Source organism: Tauraco erythrolophus, chromosome 16 (genome assembly GCF_009769465.1).
Source record: "Tauraco erythrolophus isolate bTauEry1 chromosome 16, bTauEry1.pri, whole genome shotgun sequence".
Classification (NCBI taxonomy): Eukaryota; Metazoa; Chordata; class Aves; order Musophagiformes; family Musophagidae; genus Tauraco; species Tauraco erythrolophus.
In genome coordinates this window covers 9,367,860-9,387,436 of record NC_141480.1, presented here as the reverse complement: position 1 = coordinate 9,387,436, position 19,577 = coordinate 9,367,860, and the positions used below count along the sequence as shown (strand labels likewise).

At 40.4% G+C, this 19,577-nt stretch overlaps 1 protein-coding gene across 17 annotated transcripts in view; it reads left to right on the top strand.

The window, feature by feature from the left end:
* The window catches only part of EBF1 (EBF transcription factor 1), a 279,869-nt gene that overhangs the window by 187,760 nt on the left and 72,532 nt on the right, over positions 1 to 19,577 (top strand). The gene's annotated exons all lie outside the window — the stretch shown is intronic.

Genomic DNA, 19,577 nt, shown 5'->3' with positions numbered 1-19,577 from the left:
GCACCTCTCAGGCAACCCCATAAAGCAACCTCTAGTAAATTCTTACTTTTGAATAGCAACCTCCACACTACGAAATTGTGCTCTTCGCAAAGGCTGAGTGGAGCCTTTTTTTTTTAACCTAAATCCTTCAGTCGAGCTCTCCAGGAGTTCTATGCACATTTGAGTACAAGAGACAGGGGGAAAAGAATATGATAAAAAAATCCAGTAATTGTTTTAAATGTTGTTATTAAATGTCTAAAACACTTAACTGAATAAAAAGAAAAATAGGAACTAAGTCTGGACTGGGTTTAATACTATTGAATTTTGAGCAACCACCGTGAACCTTAGACTCATTGGAACAGATGACAGTTTCCTCCACAGAAAATAATTTTTACTTTTAGTTTGAGTCCTGAAGTATATGATTTTTCTTCAGTTTTTGAATCTTTTGTCTTGGATAATATCTTCAGGTGTTAGCAGCAGGGACAGTTTGCTTGCCTTTCCTCTTTCCAGCTTTTCTGCCTCCCTCAGAGGGAGGACAGATTGACCTAAACACTGTGAATGGAGAAATAGGAAGCTAACGTAGTCATGGCTAGTTTGTCTCTGGTTTAGTGCTCTGGTGAGCAACTTCTGATCATAGGTTTTTGAATGCTAATGATAATATGCTCTTGACCAAATGTATTCCCATTTACTTTTCTAGATGTTCAACTCTCTAACACAAATATCCGATTGCAATAGAGATGAATGCCTGACTGTGTGAGGACTGGGGAAAGGGGAGAGGGGTTGTAGCAAGAAGGTGTGCGGGTTGCGTAGTTTAGTTAGTCAATATGCAGCTTATTTTTCCTTGCAAAGTTGTGTTGGGACATGCTGCTCTTAAACATGGAGTTGCAGTTTATGTGACGCCTCAAAGAGTCCTTGAGTGCCAAAAAGCTGGAAAGAAAGCTTTACCTCCCAAGCCACTCAGGAGCCTGTGTCTCCGCTTCGGGTTTTACCATCTCATTAGCAGGTTGCCTGGATTATTTTTGGTTCTTCCAACACATCTCTATTTATATGTTGCTTGTCAGACAGTAAAATGAAAGTTCTTTCTCGTAGCTCGTCTCTCTGCATATAGCCAGGAACCTAAATCACGGTTTCACATCCACACACTGTCCTCCTTAAAATGAGCGGGTTAAGAATTTCATATTTCAAATAAATATATCTGTCTTTCAAAAGTAATAGCTGGCAGAGGCCAATTATTTCATACATCTCTGTGTGGTATAAATAGGGTAAGCCACAGTAATCTGTGGTTTTCAATAATTATCACTTTTTCATTCACAAATAGTTGGATCCTCACTTGTTTGATATTTATGGTAAACCAGAAAGCCGGTGTGGTTGACCTTTCTAAATTATACGTATATAGTAAGATGTATAGTGAAGAGCCAATAGACCCCAACCAGTAGAATGTATTTCAGCTTCTAGTTCATCCCAGTGCGTCAATTTTGAAAGCAAAATCTTTCCAGTGCAATTTAAGTGACTAGCTTATGGAAGGGGGGAATTCTGACAGGGTTTGCAACAACTCTTTTCAAGTTTACCAGCATGAAGTCCACCACTGCAGATGTCTGCAAAGTTTCCAGTTAAAACTCTCATATCACTGCAAAGTAAAAAGTCCTTTTTTCCCCCAGATCTTTGAATGGCTTTACAAGGATGTAAAGCCAATTGCAGCATCGGTTTCTCTATTATTTTTCCTCACTGGCAGGATGCAATGCCCTCGAAAAATGATAGTCCCTGAGACCCTGTCAGTTTGCATGCTCTAACACTTTATTATCTAATGATCTAATATGCAACAAGGCAAAGAGGGGGTGCTTATCACCCTGACAGGATGCCTAAGAGAAGTGACTAAATTACTTTATGTACCATTAGCCTAGCTGCCAGGGTGAACTCACTGTGAGCATTTATGCAAATATTCCTGAATACATTCAAGTGGCCTTGTCAGGAAGACGACTGACAAGCATCTTAAATGCTTGGGTTTTTAAAGGGACAGTTTTATTTCTTTTTCTTTTCCTTCCTCCTCCTCTGCCTCCACAGGAGAACACTGAAGAATTAGGTGATGATGAGGTTTGCTGGCGATTTTGTTCTGAGTTAGCTCAACAGCAGCAAAAGAGGAAAGATGCAGGGTAGAAATAGGGGCAAATTATAAGATAAGATGTCAGAATTTGCAGATGGAAGCAGAGACAACCATGATTTCTAAAGCAATGTGCTGCCATTATTTTACTATGAAATAGATATAAATCTATGTGTGTGTATATGTATTTAAAATAGGTCATTGTATATCAAAGCCATGATTAGTGTCTGTCTCATACTGGAAATGGTAGTGCATGGCTGGATTATTCAGTCCCCTATTATGGTACCAGGGGCAGTCAAGCTTTTACTGTGTTGTTTCAGTTCGTAATAGTAATGAGCGATTCAGAGCATTTGCTGTCTGCAGGGGCAAAACCTCCTACAGTAAGTGAAGAGCAGTGGTTGCTGGGCCTCAGCTGGGTACGTCAGGTAAATCCTCCTGTCAGCAGTGGGGCACTTAAAGAGCTTTTCTTGCCAATCCTGCCCATCTTGGGCATTCTAAGGGTCCATAGCCACCACAGAAAGCACATGCACAGATTTCCTACTAGATCTTCAGATTTGAAAGTGAAAATGATTGCTAGGCTGTGTCTTAGTTGACTAGATATTTGCTATTTAGGTTAATAAAAAGGAAAGCTTTTCCCCACCTTATAAAATAAAGCTTTGAGACTGAGTGCCTTTTAGTGTCATTGTATCTAGTCTGGCCATAACAGAATTGTTGGGAACGGTTGTATACCTTGAATTTAGCTGTGTGTCTCAGCACACCAGTTGGTGACTCCTGAAAGGTGCTCAGGAATCTGACTTAGTAACCTGGTTCTTGTGCTGTAAGTGGCTTTGCCACAACATGAACCACTACATTTTTGGCCGTTTGGCAAGTCATGAAAAGGATGCCCCTATCAGCTCCATTTTAACTGTTTCAACTCTGAATCCCTTGGTGTTGCATGTGTCCCTGCTAGTTATTGAAATTATTAATACAAGACAGAATACTGACTGAAGTGAAAAATATTAGTGAGTTGAAAATGGTTAATCTTCAAAACATTTTACCCTTAGATAATATAGGTTCAGGTTGTTAATCTAAGTTAAGGACTACTGCATTCACAAACTGGCCAGGTTTAAACAAAGAAACTTTAATGTTTGACTTGTTTCATCTGTGGGTGGATGCACCTGTTATGTCTTAGTGCTTCACTTAAGAATGTTTTCATGATTATGTGAAAAATATAAACACACAAGCTTTTTCTGCACCATATCATTCCATATAGAGAAATGCAGTGGGCTTGATTTATTATTTAGAAGGGAAATATTGAAAAAAAAATATTAGGATTCTACCACTCTACTTGAGGGGATCTTGTATGTTATTCTGAGTTACGTCTGCTTTCTAATTTATTTTCTATGAGGGAAGAATATCTAGAGTTGTTGGACATCTCTATGCATACACAAGGGAAAAAATGTGACTTTCAGAACATTGCACAACACGGATAGTAATAACAGTAAGTGAGCCTTGATATACTGAAAGATTGCAAAATTTCAAGCTGGAAATAATTTTCTTTACTTTTGCCAAGTTGTCTTTTTCATATTGGTTCCTTCATAAATGCAGTGACTCATAAATTCAGGCAATTTTTTACATAATGGCTTGTTATGTGTTCTTGGAGCTTGACCTCACCGAACATATAATATTAACCTCTTCACTGCCCTGTGAACTCACTGTATGTTTCTAGTATAAGTGAGGACAGCAAGGCTGGATTAGTCCAGTATATGTACTCAGATGGAGCTAGAGCATTTGTCCTTCTGAAGAGACAAAATGTGGCCAGAAAGTTAAATGCTCCGCTGTAGAAAATTGTAGATAAAGACTGCAATATGATCTCAACAAGATTTTAACTCTAGGGACCATTGAAGTAAGTTGCCAAAACTGTGGCAGGTTCTCTGCAGATTGCAAATGTGAAGTCAGGATGTGGTATCTTCCTAAAAAGTACATGGCAAGTTGGGAAGATGTTAAGGGTTTGAGTAATTCCTCACCTAGGAACTGCTGGGTGAGGTTCTCTGGAGGGCATTACGCAGGATGTCAGGCTGTGTGATCGAAATGCTCCTTTCAGGAGTAAAATCTTGGGATGCATCAGGTTAGCAAAACACAGCAGAGCTCAGACTTGTACAGCTCCAATTTAGGTAGCCAAAACTGTTAACTAAATTATGCCCCGCTGAATTATGCTGATGTCTTTTTTCAATCTTCACGAGAGCAGAGTAGCTGTCTGCAGGCCCAGACCCCTGCTTCCTCTTGAGATATTACTGAGAATTTCACAAGAACTGGTGGGGGGTGTAGCTGGAGCTGCCCTTCTCACAGCCAGTCACGTCAAACAAAAAGCAGAAAATCTTCTGCTTCTATTTGTCTAGGTCATAAATCAGCCATTAAGGAGAGGTACTCAAAAGCTTAGAATATCTGGCTGAAGCAATTTTGATCTTTCAAAATTTATTTTTAGTCTGAGGCTAAATGAAAACAAGATTTAAACAATTTTCTGGGAAGTGGATTGGTTTGGGCAAGGAGATTCCAGAATTTCAGTTCTGCCATTAGGCTGTAGGTATTTCATGAAGTTGGAGCTTTGAATTCATGGTTTTTTTTTTCATTATTTAGGCATTATTTCATAACATATATGTACTAACGTTGCTGCCACCACGTTGCAGGAGACTTAAGAGATATCATTTGAAGTATTCTAGTCTTTAATTAAAAGGATTGCTGTTACATAATGCCCATGGAAATACCTCCTGAAAAGTCAAGTTTGGGTACTCCAGTTACCACAGTTAGAAAGGATTCCTGCTTGACAGTCCCTTATCAGGGATCTAGTGTCACAGCTAATTGCACAAGGAAGAAATGCTACAGTGAAAGCAGGAGACACCTTGATTTTAAAAAGATAAGGTGTAGCGGTTTCTACCCATGAGCAGCTGCCCTTTATGTTTTTCAAATAAATGAAAAATAAAACAGCCCTTCGCCCAGAATATCTAAATGATGTCAAGCTGTGATATGTTGTTACCCTCTGTTGTTATGAGGATGTCATGAATTCATGGAAAAATAGTACCTGGATGAAGATAGAGCGCATTTTGTGCATTTCCCAGAGGAGCTTTCAGAACTGTGCTCCCAAAATTGCCAAAAGAAGAAAACATGGGGAAAACTGTCATTAAAATTTGAAACAGATTGTTGTGAAAAATCTCTGTTTTGTTGCAGCAAACAGATAAGGGAAAAAAGTTCAGATGGAAATTTGCCAACCACCGTGAGAGTTGACTCTGATTTGGAGAGTTAGACCAACCACTTTCTGAAGGTTTGAGGTTTCTCTGTAGACCTCAGAGGAATCAGGGTGCAGTTATGCAAGTATTAAAACCGTAGCTGCTCTGTTTGGCAGAAACTTCACAGCTACCAGTACAGGAGAACATTCAGTAGCACTCAAATAGGCAATGAATATTCATAGATAATGAGCATTCATTACATTTCAATTTGCTTTGCTGGCCACCATGTCACTAATACAATGGCATCTAGAGAAAAAGAATGACATTAGGTTTAGGGAAATGTATGAGAGATGCTGCACCGTATGGCAGTGAAGTTTTGCCAGACGTTGTTTTTCCAACCTTCCAAAATGTGCATACCAGCAAATTACAAAACATTCTATTGCCGTAATATGATTAATATTATTTCTGAACAAATTCCTCTAACTTAACTTATTATTATAGGACACCTTTGTTGTGGTTATGTTGGGAAAATATGGTTTTTTCACTCCAGTCCTCTGCTGATTTGGGCAGAGGACAAAGGAAAGGATTTTGTGAATTGTGATTTGTAAGCAAAGGCCAAGAAGTAGTGATTTTTTGATAACTCATATGGATGTTATAAAAGGTTGTGATTATCAAAGAACGGTGTTTACAGCAGTTTGCAGGTATCTGGACACTGCAAAATGTTTTGTGTTGGGCACCCGAGTGTTTGAATAGCCCAAAACAATCGGTGGTTATGAAAGGTCTCTCTTCCCATAGAACTTATGTCCAAAGCTGTGAATCAGCTGAATGCTAATAATCACAGGATTAAAGTTTTTCACCAAATTGTTGTTTCTAATATTCTGATTAGAAAACTTCACAAATAATGAACTCGGTATTTTTGCATCTCAGGCTGCACATCTTCTTATTGAACTGAGAGAAGACCAGTGTGACAAGTCATGTCTCTTTCTTGCTGTCCGTTGCGGGGTGCCTGCCAAGTGTTTCCCCAGCAAAATGAGTATTTGACAATGCTTCTCCACATCTGAGGAAATGAGTTAATAGCATAAACCGGGAAACTGATGCAGAAAATGGAACCCACCAGGGTGGGATTTTTGGAGTGGTTATTCTAATCTGGGTTGCCATCTGAAAATTATTAATGTTAGTAGTAAAGAATAAAAAAACCCTACTAATAATTAATATTGGAATGGAGACAGGCTTTATGTTTGGCCCAAGTCCAAAATACAAGATTTTCAGGAGTCCATGGCATTGGGAAAAGTGTGCTTTCATTAAAGCCAGTGGTACAACGTCATAAAGTGTTTTTTAAAATCTCAATCCAAACTGTTTGCTGAGCATAACCAGAAAGCTTTGTGTGTCACAAATAGTCCTTTCTGCTTCCCACCTTTATTCCATGAATTTATAGTTCTCTCCATGACAAAACAAATCTGTAGCTTGAAAGTGACTGTAATATAAGCAGTGCTGTTTTATGACCTCATTGAGTGAAGTGAGTAGGGTTAGAAGTTTATTAAAAAGATAAAGAATAAGGATTTATGAAAAACGTGTCTGAAATTTAGCAATTTAAATTTATTTTTCAAAAGTAATTCAAACATTTATATTTGCAAGTTAATGTACAAGGGCCACTGTGAGATGCTCAACAAGATACTGTCCTTAATGAAGTGAGCGTTTAGGGCTTTCTGAACTTCTGATCCATTTTTGTGGTCACCCAAAAGTGTAGGTACCCCAAAGCAATCTTTTTGGAAATTCTGTGTGCTTCTTACTATTGAAGTGTCTGTTAGCAATGGGAGTGGAAGAAAATTCAAAATTCATTATGTCTGGTTAATACCTTATCATTATGGTTTTATAGCATCTGTCTCAGAGGTTCTGTATCTATCCTGTGAAAAAGCAAAGCGTCTTTCCCACAGAGGTCCCTGTTTGGGTTGTGAAATGGCAGTAGATGTGCTAGATGTCCCTTGTTGTTGGAGACTGAACAGACAGCTGATGGTGCTGCTCGCTGAAAACCCAGGCTTGCCTATGGAATTCATGGGTTTGGCGTTACCTGATCTGCGCCGAGAGGGAAGGCCAGCACTCGGAGGTAAATTGCAGGCCTGACCGCAAAACCGCTCATCTGTCCAGCTGCAGCTTTAGCTTGTGGGTTGGGGTCTGAGGTCACAGCACTTTCCTGCAGTACGTTCAGCTGGAAGCGTCGCTCAACTTCCTGGGCTCTGCGAAGGGATGAATGGGGGAAGCTGGGGCAGGGTGGGTGGGAAATATTTCTGACCAAGTTTGGCCCCCTGTGGAACTGAAAGGTAAACCAACTCTGATTAGGAGACTTCTGGGGAAAATTATCCCCTTCCTGGGATTGTGACCTTGAAGGCAACGGCAAGTGCTGCCTCCTCATTCACAGCCCTGAGCCTGAGCAGAGGTGCCTGCTGGAAAGCCCAGAGTCAGGTGCCTGTTCAATATCAGCTGCCAAATATTTCTTACGGGGTTCCTTCTGGCTGCTTCCTACCTATGATATTGTCCTGCCAAGGTCCCTCGGTACTTTTGGGAGCCAGCGCAGAGCTCCTGAGTCTCCAGACTTCCAGAGGTGTCTGCCCTTTTCTGCTCATTGTATAGTGGAAAGAGGATCCTAGTTCAGGCAGTCTGACTCACCCAGCCAGAGCTGGAGTCTGACTTTTTACACGCTGCAATGCCTTAGGTAGGTGGTCTGAGTATGGCCCTAAATAAATAAATAAAAACATAGCATGACTTTATCAGACACATTGAAAGAACAGCTTCTCTAAGCGTTTGTAGGCTTGAGTCCAAAGTATTCACTCTTCAGATTTTCAGCGTGCTGGTTTTATGTGGTGTCATTGCTGGACAGATACTATGAACTATAAATATATTTTTATGCTTGTGTTTTTGCAAGTAAAGCCTAAAGCAGGCTGGGAGGGGGGGGCTCAGCCCCGCATTCAGCGCAGCACAAAGAACAGAGGAAGAAACAGTCTGAAAGACACTGCACAGGAGAGACAAGGGGGTCTCAGTCTTTGCAACACAATCAGGGCTTCTGCTTGAAATGCAACTCAGGTTACGTTGCTGTTCCACTGCCATCACAAACATGGACTGAGTATTATATTGCATTCCTGAATCAAACCTCCCTAACAATAATAATAATAATGATAATAATAATAATCGATTTGTTTTGTTTATTTTTGTTGTCCACCCTTCCCATCTCAGGTAGTCATTAGTTTGTAGTATATTTCTGACCAGCACAGCAATTTAGTTAAGCCTTCTGATCACTGGGATGCTTTTCTTACAGAAGAGCCAGATTCCCTACCTTTTCCCTTGGCCCAGGGCCTGGAAACCTGAGGCTGTCCATCGGACCTTAGTGTCTCCATTGGCAGCTCCACGTAACCTGTCACGGAGGCAGCCTGAGCACAATTTTTGCGCATGATGAATATGGATCTTTGCTGCATCTGGCAGGCTGCAACAATGAATGCAGAAGACTGTCATTAATAGATAATAAAAGCAGAAAGCAACATTAATGGGAATAAGCTTTTCTTTTACTGGGACTGATTATTACTTTTTTTGTTCTTGGCCTGTGACTAGATCAAAACGCAAATAACAGCTACCAACACTGTGTGCACGCATGTGTTTTGTTGTTGGCTGGTTTTTAATTTGGAATATCTAGCCATGATATCTTCAAAGTGCGATTGTGTCATACATTCTCGTACACTAATAGATTTAAAAGATGAAGAGCCTTGCTGCTTTATGTTTAGTCATGCCATGGCTTATCATGGTTTAATGAATTGAACAAGTCCCAGAACAACAACAAAAATGCTTTTTTGTTTGAATTTCGATATTGCATACTTTGTTGTTCAAATGAATAATAAAACCAATGTGTTTCTTTAGTGGTAAACTTCAGGCTAACTTCATCTCACATTACTAAACGAGTACTGGAGGTTGTGTGTGTGCACATACACATGTGTGTGCACGTGTGTGGTAAACAGGCGCTTTCAGTCGTGGTGCTAGACGTAGGCTGAACATTCGTATTCTGATAATGATAGGCAAACCTCCGAGAACAGATGGAGCAGAGTTCAGCACAAAGGTTTAATCCTATCAGGATGATTCCTGTATGGCCATCTGGATAATCCGGCACACAAATTCAGTGCCTGTTAAAAATACAACGTAGGCCAAGATTAGCGTCACAGATTTTCCACTAGACTTGTTCATATTTGACTTTATGATTCTCCGACTCCAGAAAATTACATTAGGGAGCAGCCTGTGATTTGTGAGAGAAATCAGATGAGGAATAAGAACTCTTCGGATACTTGAATTTCCCTTGAAGAAACTGGATTACAGGCGCTCCCTGTCCCTGCGACAACTGCTTTGTGTTTCTATGCGGGTTGTTGTGAAAGGCGATTACTGCGAGCTTTCTGTTGTGGGCAGACTTTCTCAATTCTGCTGAACAAAGAGACTTCAGCTAAAAATTAATTTTAGCCGAGGCTCTTGGTTTTTATCAGGATGAAATAAATTCTTTGTTTGCCGTAGAATCATGTCAGGTGAACTTCTGCTTGTTGTGCTATATACTATAGTGAGGGTGTTTAACTGCTTTTGGGGGAATGGAGTTCTGTTTTTTAATTTGTGATAGTGAAAGATTCCAAAAAAGTTTAATTGATGCTAATATTTAGTTTGGGAGAGTGAGAATTTAGATTTAGGTTGGACTCTACAGTTCGTCTGGAATAGTTTCTGTGTATTGTTGGCTAAATCTTGCCAGTATGGCCATAACGTACCAGGGTACATCTAAACATGAAGTTTTGCTGCTGTTTTGCACGGGATGCTGAGCTTTTTATACCTTGCAGGGATGCGATGCTGTGGCTTAGTAGGTTTTACCTAGTCCTATGTTCTGACTCTATAGAGATTTGCTGTGAGAGATTTACAGTTTTGTTAAGGTACTGATGGAAAATAGAGAAAATGAAACCAGGGTGATGGTGAAATAAAACATGAATTTAGAAATAGCACCCATCTGCCCTTCTGTTAGGGTGGGATTCAGCAAAACAGTAAACCACAGGGTTAACATTAAGCAAATGACTAGTTCCATCCTATAAAATGTTTTGCTGGTTGAGGACCTTAGCAGCATTGAAGGACCAGTCAGTTAAATTAAATAGGTTTTGGCATATATGAGCTATGCGGCAATGTTTGTTTTGACAAACTTTTGGGGTTGATTTATATTACACATTTTGAGCTTCTATTCTCAAGGTTGCCTTCATCCTCACCCAGAAGTTGCATCAGTGTGACTATTTTTAAACTTTAGTGCATTTAAACAGATGCAGTCTCCTTTCTGGACATGCTTATTGTTTTTAAAATAGTCATATTGGCTTAGCTGGGCTCTGTAACTTCATCAGCGGATGTTAAATCAGTAGGAAGCCATTGAAATTGAAACAGGAGAGGCATATAGGATTTTCTCACTGTTTTACTAACAAAAGCTTTTCAAGTCCACATTCAGATAAAACGGTGCAATCCCGTGCGTATGTCACACCTTAGCCCCCTGCACGCTATTGCTTTCAGTTTCCCATCTTCTAGGAAAACTGTTCCTGCACTTTTGCAAGTGACTTTTTGCAAGTGAAGTCATTATCCCACTCCACTCAGTGTTTGTCAGGCCACACCTGGGATACTGTGTTCAGTTTTGGTTCCCAGTATCTAGAAGAGATGTGGACAGGCTGGGGAGGGTCCAGAGAAGGGCCACAAAGATGATCAAAGGACTGGGAAGCCTGCCGTATGAGGAAAGGCTGAGAGAACTGGGTTTGTTCAGCCTTGAGAAAAGAAGGTTTAGGGGAGACCTTATCTCCATGTTGCAGAATTTGAAGGGTGGCTACAAAGAAGATGAAGACTCTGTTTTCACAGAGAGTCACATGGAAAAGATGAGGGGTAATGAGTACAAGTTACTTCTGGAGAGATTTCGATTGGACACAAGTGGAAAATTTTTTGCAATGAGAACAATCTGCCATTTCAATAATCTCCCCAGGGAAGTGGTGGATTCCCCAACATTGGATATCTTTAAGATTTGACGGGACAGGGTGCTGGGCCATCTTGTCTAGACTGTCCTTTTGCCATGAAAGGTTGGACCAGATGATCCTTGAGGTCCCTTCCAACCTGGTATTCTGTGATTCTGTGACTCCGTGGGACAGAAGAAGGAGTGAAGAAGTTGAGGTGTAATAATGTGGGGGCTCACAATAAAGCATTTATCTTGCTTGGGGTCAAAATGTGCCTGTGCATCGCAGAGGGAGGAGAGGACACTGCAGCAGTCACTGGGTTGGTGCTTGGGTCTGAGCAAACTTGTCCCCAGTTGTGGAGCTGGAAGCACTGCCAATGTTTGTTAGGCCCTATGCAATATTCTTGGATGCATTGTTTCTCTTCCTGATTCAGTGTGTGTATATCCCCTGTGCACCTGAGCTCTCCAAGATAACGGACCGCATCAGGGCTGGAGCTGAGTAGCTGCATTGGTTTCGGCAAAGCGCTGTGTTTGGGCAAGGCCACTGGTAACAGTTTCTTTATGGCTGACTCAGAGTGAAAATCTTCCAACTTTGGGGCAAAAAATAATGAATGCAAAAATTGTAATTTAAAGCCTGCTTGGAATTTCTTCAAAATAAAAAATCATCAGAAATTTTCACAATAAAATAGTTAGGCTTCTTGAAAAAAAAAAAAGTATATTTATATATAGGGAGGGTATATATATTTTTTCAAGAATAATAATATAGATATTATTTACTTAGATATATATATTCATGTTTGGTCTGAACCTGCATGTTGAATTTAACCAAATTTTCAAATGTTTTTGCAACATCACGTTTTTCTTGGGGAATTTATTATATGCCAAACAAACATAATAGAGCTCTCTTTTGGAGGTCAAGTTTTACTGACTTACAGTGAAATGCTAAGGACTCTTACTGTTTTATAAATTTTGTGAAAGCAGGAGGTACCTCCTAAAGTAAAAACCAACCAACCAAAGAAAAAACCCAAAACTTCCTCTGTGAAGTGAAAAGGTTTAAAAGAATGGATGAAAGTTCATCTCTTGCAATCAGAGAGATTGCTAATTAGAGATAACTAACTTGCTATTTAGAGATAACTCTTGCTATTTAGAGGTAACTAAATTATTATTTTTATGGAAATGTTTTAAGTAAAATACACAGCGGACTTTTTTTGTGAGACGTCTCATTATTCAGGATTGCCTCCTTTTTCCATGCAGTCATTTTCAGGCAGTGATCAACAATTGAGAGCTTTGGAAATTATTAAGGAAAGAGAAACGAGGACTCCATGAAATATAACTTTGCTAGCTGAGACATCAGGAAGGATAAAAGAGAAAGACTGGCTTAAGTATTGATTGTAGGTGGAATATTATACCAGGTAATTTACATTTTCAATTCCCATTAATGGGAACTGAGCATCTGAAATGTTAGGCAGAAAATCACAGCCAATACTTTTAATTTCACTACTTAAAAACAGAAACAAAGGCAACATTCCCTCCCTTCCCCCAACCTGGAGGGATTGCACGGTGTTGGTATTTTTGGTTCAGTGATTTCACCCAGTGCAGACGTCATGAAGAACCAGGAGGAGGTTGCCATTTTTGGCAGAGTGTTATAATCTTTAAAGCTTGCAAATGGTAAGTCCCGAATATTGAGATGCTGTAAAGGAGGGAGCTGGGAAGGGGAACAGGGCATCACATCCTCGTGCCTGTGTTGCATAAAGCTGCGTGAGTTATCTCCTCAAGAGGGAAACCTCTGTTACCCTGTTTCCTGCACAGCAGCTGCTTATTGTCAGGAGAGAATAGGAGAGAGAGCAGGCTGCGATATGAAAAGGAAAGCAGGAAGATCATCTCTTTAGTAAGATAAACAGCAAACGCATTGTTTAGCTTAAGAGTGAAGATTTAATGCTCCAGTACAATATGTAAAAACTCTGCCACATTCCCTTTCCCTGAAGTGTCTATGACTAACCCATTGGCATGGTCCTGCAGGCTTTTCCCATCCAGGCTGGTTTGGTAAACTTCAGCTGCTTTCAGTTGCTTGTGCTGGATACGGCTCCGGCGGTGCCTCCGCACGCTGGGCTGGAGTGGTACCATCGCGTGTGCGCACAAACTTTTTAGGGTCCACCCTTTCAGCACGCTCAAAGTAGATGAGCAGAAGATGACAACTGCTGCTTCTCAGGAATAAGGAAATTATTTTTGCAAAAAAACCTCATCCAGACTCAAACCCCAAAATGAATATATCAAAATAAAAATGAGTATTTGGTTCATTCTCTCAAACTGGCAAATTTTGGAAAATTATGATTTTCAGTTCTGAAAAAAAAACCAACGCCTCTCCCATGATAAAATTGATTTGTTAAAGTGCTTAATGTGGAAAATCCACAATAAGTAATGATGAAAGGAATAACTCTCCCCCCTCCCATAACACCTGTGTAGAGATATAATTTGAGAAGGGAAGAAAAAAATGTTTTTCTCCCCTTTTTAAGGAGAAGCATACCTTACCAAATTAAAAACGTTGATCAAAAGTGCTTGAGCATCCCAACAAATGCTGCACACCTCCAGCTCCAGAGTGCCATAGGAATTTAGGCTCAGACCATTGGTAGGCATTGCCTTGCTCAGAGTTGCAAACTCTCTGTGATTTCAATAGCTATGAGATACATGAGGAAAGATTTACACCAGATGATATAAAACTGCTGTAGAAAACCCAGAGTTAGCACTGAGTGGCTACTACATTTGACTCTGCAACACTGGGTAGACACAGCAGCTCAGTTCCTGAAATCAGCATATTGGCATCAGTATTTCGGCTCTGATGCTGCTAGTTCTGGTGTCAGGTTGGATGAGCTCTGCACTGCGTAGGGTGGTCTATGTGTAACCTAAGTGAGTTTTGAAATGAGGAAACTCAGTTCCATATACGTTACACAGCTTTTGGCAGCGTTGCACTGAGCACTGCCCAACTATCTTGAAAAATCTAGTTCCTTATTCTGCAACTTCTTTGGCTGGGTTTTTAAGCACTTTGGTGGTTTGTTGAATCAGAATTTCAATAAGTCATGGTTTTGAGTGCTTAAAACTGGTTTGTCTTGATATTTGCAAAAGCATTTAACAGGTTACAGGACCAGACCCATAAACTGTGGGTTAATCTGTGGCTCATTTACGTACTTAGCCTGGAATTAGGTTTTACCCAAGAAAAAAAAGGAAAATTAAGTTAAACTCTAGATATTTTCAGTACTGCTTCTAAGATGAGACATAAATTCCCTGTTCCTCTGAATTCCCCATTTCAACTGCCTTTATGCAACTCTCCTTGTGTGTCACAATACTCTAAAAGAGAAGAAAAATAAAAGCACATACCCCATCATTTAAACTCCTGTTGTGATACAGCAACTGTTGTCAGAGCCTCATCTATGGAATAATGGAGGATGAAACCACACTTCATGATAAAAACTGCAGGCGAGGTCATTCTTACAGTCACCCGCACAAACTGGATATTAATCATAGAGAAAATACATTTCAGAAGCTAAATAAGAGCAGTCCCAGAGCCCTGCTGATAGCTGTGCATCCCACTAATTCACCTCAGTGAACATGTACCTCTAAGCTCAATTAACCCTTATTCCAAGGCCACCCATAAACTTTGTGGTAAATATGGTTTTTTCCTCCGGCCTCTGTTTTATATCAATGGAATAGATCATTTCTGTTGGAAGATAAAATGCTACCTCTGTTTATAAACACAGATCCCTAATTAAGAATATGGGATGTCCAGTGTGTGTTTGTGAGGGATTCAAATCGGTAGCTCATTGATTCTATAAATTCAGATGTTTGATGCTCCCGAGGGCGTCTACTATTTCTTCTGTCTTCAGGTGCTATTCCAGGCAGATAGGAACGCCCAGGAGCCAGATGGATGGTGATGTGGGGAAGCGGGATTTCCTAGTGCAATTGCCTGCACACAAAGTTAGTTGTTAAACATGTGCAAGAAGCTATGAGAGACTTTATTGCTGTTGTTTTGTTATTATTATTATTATTGTTATTAGTATTATTAGTACCGTTATTGTTCTCCCTTCCAAGCATTGTTCAGAGGCAAATTGGAAATGTGGTAATTAGGCCCTGGCTGGTAGTGTAGTACTAGTGTCCGGAGCCAAAGTTCAATGCCCTGAAATGAAATTTGAACCAATTAATCTGTTAGATTTTTATCGCTTGTCCGTGTTTTCTCAGCAATTCCCTCAGCACGCGGCCTTTGATCAACTCTCATACAAAAGCTAAAATGTGTGCCTGCTGCTAGCAAGATGGGGCTGACATTAACATGGCACTCATAAAACAATCAGAGCAGTGAAGCCCTCAAACAGACAGGGCATAGTAATATTTAATAAAAGCGCACACATAATCTTCAGAATTAGCATTTTGTGCCTTGCAGTACCTTTGGGAGAAGAGCTTTTATTTGTGGAGTGATCATTATTATAACAAAGAAGAGCTACCTAATAATTTCCACTTTAACTCTGCAATATGCCACGAGCATTTCTGAACCATTATGCTAAACTGTGGCGGGGTAATCATTTTATTGTCACGGTTTGAAGGAAGAAAAATCCCCTGTATATCAGTAGCTAGGGGAGTACAGGAACATAGGAACACAATGAGACACTCAGCACACAAGGAAAAACTTTTCCTTTTTGCTGCTCATGTGCTGAAGTTGGTACCTGCTTTCCTTCGTACGGAAGGTGGTAAGATTTTAGCAATGTCTATTCTGTGAAAAGACGAAGATTTCAAAAGAACATTGTTTTCCTTGAAAGTCATTAAGATTTTTGCTCATAAATCCTTAAAATTTGTCGATAGAGACCTTAGCTTTGGAGTCAGTGGCAAAATTCCCATTGGCTTCAATAAGTTTGGAATTGCAGTGCCTCCCTCTAACATCTATATCTGTTAACTCAAACTGCAGGAGCAGCGCAGTGAAACATGTCAGATGTTAACACTGATTTGCCTTGATATTATGCAAAGAAGGAGAGCAGCTCATTAAGAATCAAAACCATCAGGTGGAGGATGTGGCCACATCACCATCAGCAAGGAGCTGCAAGCTGGAGGGTGATATTAGGTTCTCCTCAGTCCAAAAACTGTTCTGAAAACATGCAGTGAATGTAATACCCTCACACTAAAGAGCCTTAAAATCTTATCTGATAGTTAGGCTAACAAACTCTTTTCGTTCTGGTTTTACTTGGCTCCCAGCTGTTCTTTTTTTTTTTTTTTTTTTTTTAAAAAAGTATTTCTATGTAAGAATGTGTAATTACTCTTTTTTATCTTATTTCTTCTGTGGACTTGAAGTCTGTTCATGTTATCAATCATGTACACTTCATGGCCTTTATTAGAACTGGTCTAAAGTCCTTCACTGCATTTTTTTATCAGTCAAGTTTCAGACTTCCACTAAAATCTCTTTTTCTACAGAAAAGACTCAATTTTATGTAACTTTTTTCCTATTTCTTTTAGAAACATCATTTTAGAAATGGTGCTTTGGTGTTACAGAAGAGCATGTGAAGTGATAATATTTTGAAAAAAAATATGTTGTTTTTCTTGGAAATATTAAAAAGTGTTATAGTTAATTCCAGATACAGGTTCTGGAACTTTGCATTCTGCAAAAAAATGTTCTGTATTTTGGTTCCTCTTGTAACCAAAACAAAATGTAGAAAAATCAAGGTCTCCAATGAAAAGATTATTCTGCCTAGCTCTGTTTTTCTAGGGTTGCACAGAAGTAAACACCTTCCAGACAGTGCTTTGAAAGTTGCCAGATGATTAACAGAAGAAGTATGAAAAGCTGAGGGCCTGAGCTGGCCAGACATTTGTACCAGGGGCATAAATAGAGCTGAGGTCGTTGCCTTGCCCCTCTCCCAACATTACCTGTGCTGATGCTGGCAAATGGGCCCTGATTCTTCCATCCTCCCTCCTGGTGCTCCAAGGAAAGGGATCGGGAAGGGCAAAGTTTTAGTAAGACCGATGTCCTGAATGACACTGGCTGTTGCAAATATGTCATTGTATAAACATGTTTTGTGCCTTCAAAAACAGGTAGCAGTCTGGATGCCTTCCTCAGCACGTCTCCTTGGGCTTCCTCGGGATGTAGCCCTTCAGCGCAGCTCCCCTTGCGAGGCAGCACCTTTGTGGAGCCCTTCCAGTCTTTACAGACACTTGCATTTTAAGATAAGAGAAGATGTGTGGGGAAAGTTAGGAAATCCCCCTGGATTTTATGGCAGTTCCCAAAGGAAAATAATGCCTTGAAATCTTTTGGTAATGCACAGCGCTGTAGCTGCTTCTCAGGTAGTGCCTGCAAAGGATACCAACCTGCCCTGCTTATTAAACCACCAAGTCCTGACCTTTCATCTTCAGAGATGTCCTGGGCTATTGCCAGCAGTTTTGGTGAGGCTCTGATTCAGCCCAATTGCTACATATTTAAATAAAATACACGTGCAAGTGGGCGCTTTGGTCACTTTGCCCAGTGAGCAACCCACAGCCCGGTTCAGCATGAGGACCTGAGTGTCTGCTCAAAGTCCCCCTGGCTACCGTGGGACTTGGCATTTATTTGATATTAGGCACACATAAAGTATCAGAATCGAATACATGAGGCAGCAGACAGTGCAGCACCTTGCACCTCTGAGTGCAATGTAGGTACCACAAAGAACATCACAAGATAAAGAGCAAGACCTTTAGTGGAGACCTGTAAATGCAGAACAGTATCTTGCATTCATTTTAAAGATGAATTGAATCCGTAATTCTGAAACCTGCATATGTTTTCTGTTAATGGCTTATGGTCTCAAAGTCTTTATTCACTGGTATTTAGGAAAAAAAATGTTGCTTGTAGTCTTTGAGAAAAGTAGCTCGTTCTCTGACACATGGGAAACTGATTATCTTCAGGTTTTATTGTGGGGTGTGTGTGTCCACAGTCAACTGGAAATACTGGAAAGGGTGTAATTTGGAAGTGATTTTAATTTTTATTTATGAAAAACTTTGATTCTGTGAAGGGGCTAGATGGCATTTTGAAAAGCTGCTTTCGCTGTAAATCCGTTGCTGGGAGCTCGGCTGAAAGGAAAGCATTTGGTTTTGGACTTCGCAGTGGTTTTTATGCACAGTTTTATGCAAGTAACTTGAATCCAAATTAAACATATTGAAGTTACTTCTGTGTGTGCGATACGTTTTCATGACGGTAACGTTAGGATGTTTCTTTTGTTAGCTCATGTAAAAGTTAATGGCTGTGCTCTGCCAAGTTTGGAGTAGGGTAATGATTTTTTTTTTTCTGCCTGTGTGTGTTTGTGTTTTTCACTGGAGCTGGCATCCCCATCAGCTGAAGTAGTGGAAAAGTTTGTGCCTGACACTTACAACCTTTTGTAGGTAGGGACGGGGTCTGTTTGCTCCCCATGCATGCGTTCCATTACCGGTGGTGTGAGTCTGTAGCCGTGCCCACAGAAACACTCACTGCTCAGGGTGACTCAACAGCTCCCTTTCCAGCTCCCTCCTGCTTCCCAGCTCCACACCCGCCCGCCCTGCCCAGGGGTTGGGAGGAAGGAGCTTCTCACCAGCCTCACTGACTCTCAATTAGCTCCAACTGACCAGAACTTCACTAAATAATCATAAAGATGCACAGGGTTTCTTTAGCACTTTATGTCTGGAGCATTTTGAAGTAGGCTTCTGTGAACGAATGAGTTTACTTTCTTTACATTTAGAAGAATGTAGGGCAGGGGCTGTGCATCTACACAGCCACATTAAGTAATTCATGGGTTCAAGGGTGTTGTCCTGGGTGGTGCTAACAGGAAGATGGCGTTCACACCCCTAGTGAATCCTTACCTGAGTGCTCTCCCTTGAGTACGCCATCAAACACTAATTAACAGCTTGGCCAACCTTTCAACCAAGTAGCAATTCACAGCCAGATGCCGGCAACCCTAAGAGATACATATGCATATATATACATATATATATATATATGCAGCTAATGAAGTCCTGCTGATTGACACCTGATTGACATTGCAGAATCAGTGTGGGCAGTGGCAGCCCTTCATGTGTTTTCAGTGGAGCCAGCCTCTTCCTTCTGCTGAGAACTGTGTTGGGTTCATATCTAAAGGAAAGAATCTTTCTTTTCAACATTGAGATTGACTGGTGGAGTTATTTGCTGCTCCTTAAGGAATCTGTTTCATGGCTAATGAGATTGTTGAGGTACCCACTGTACTTAAAATGTTATCTAGTGGTATGCTTTCACCTTGTGCTGTATTAGCAAGGAGAAGTTGGTGGCATTTGGGATGGAGCTGCTTCTTTTTATCAACGTGTATGA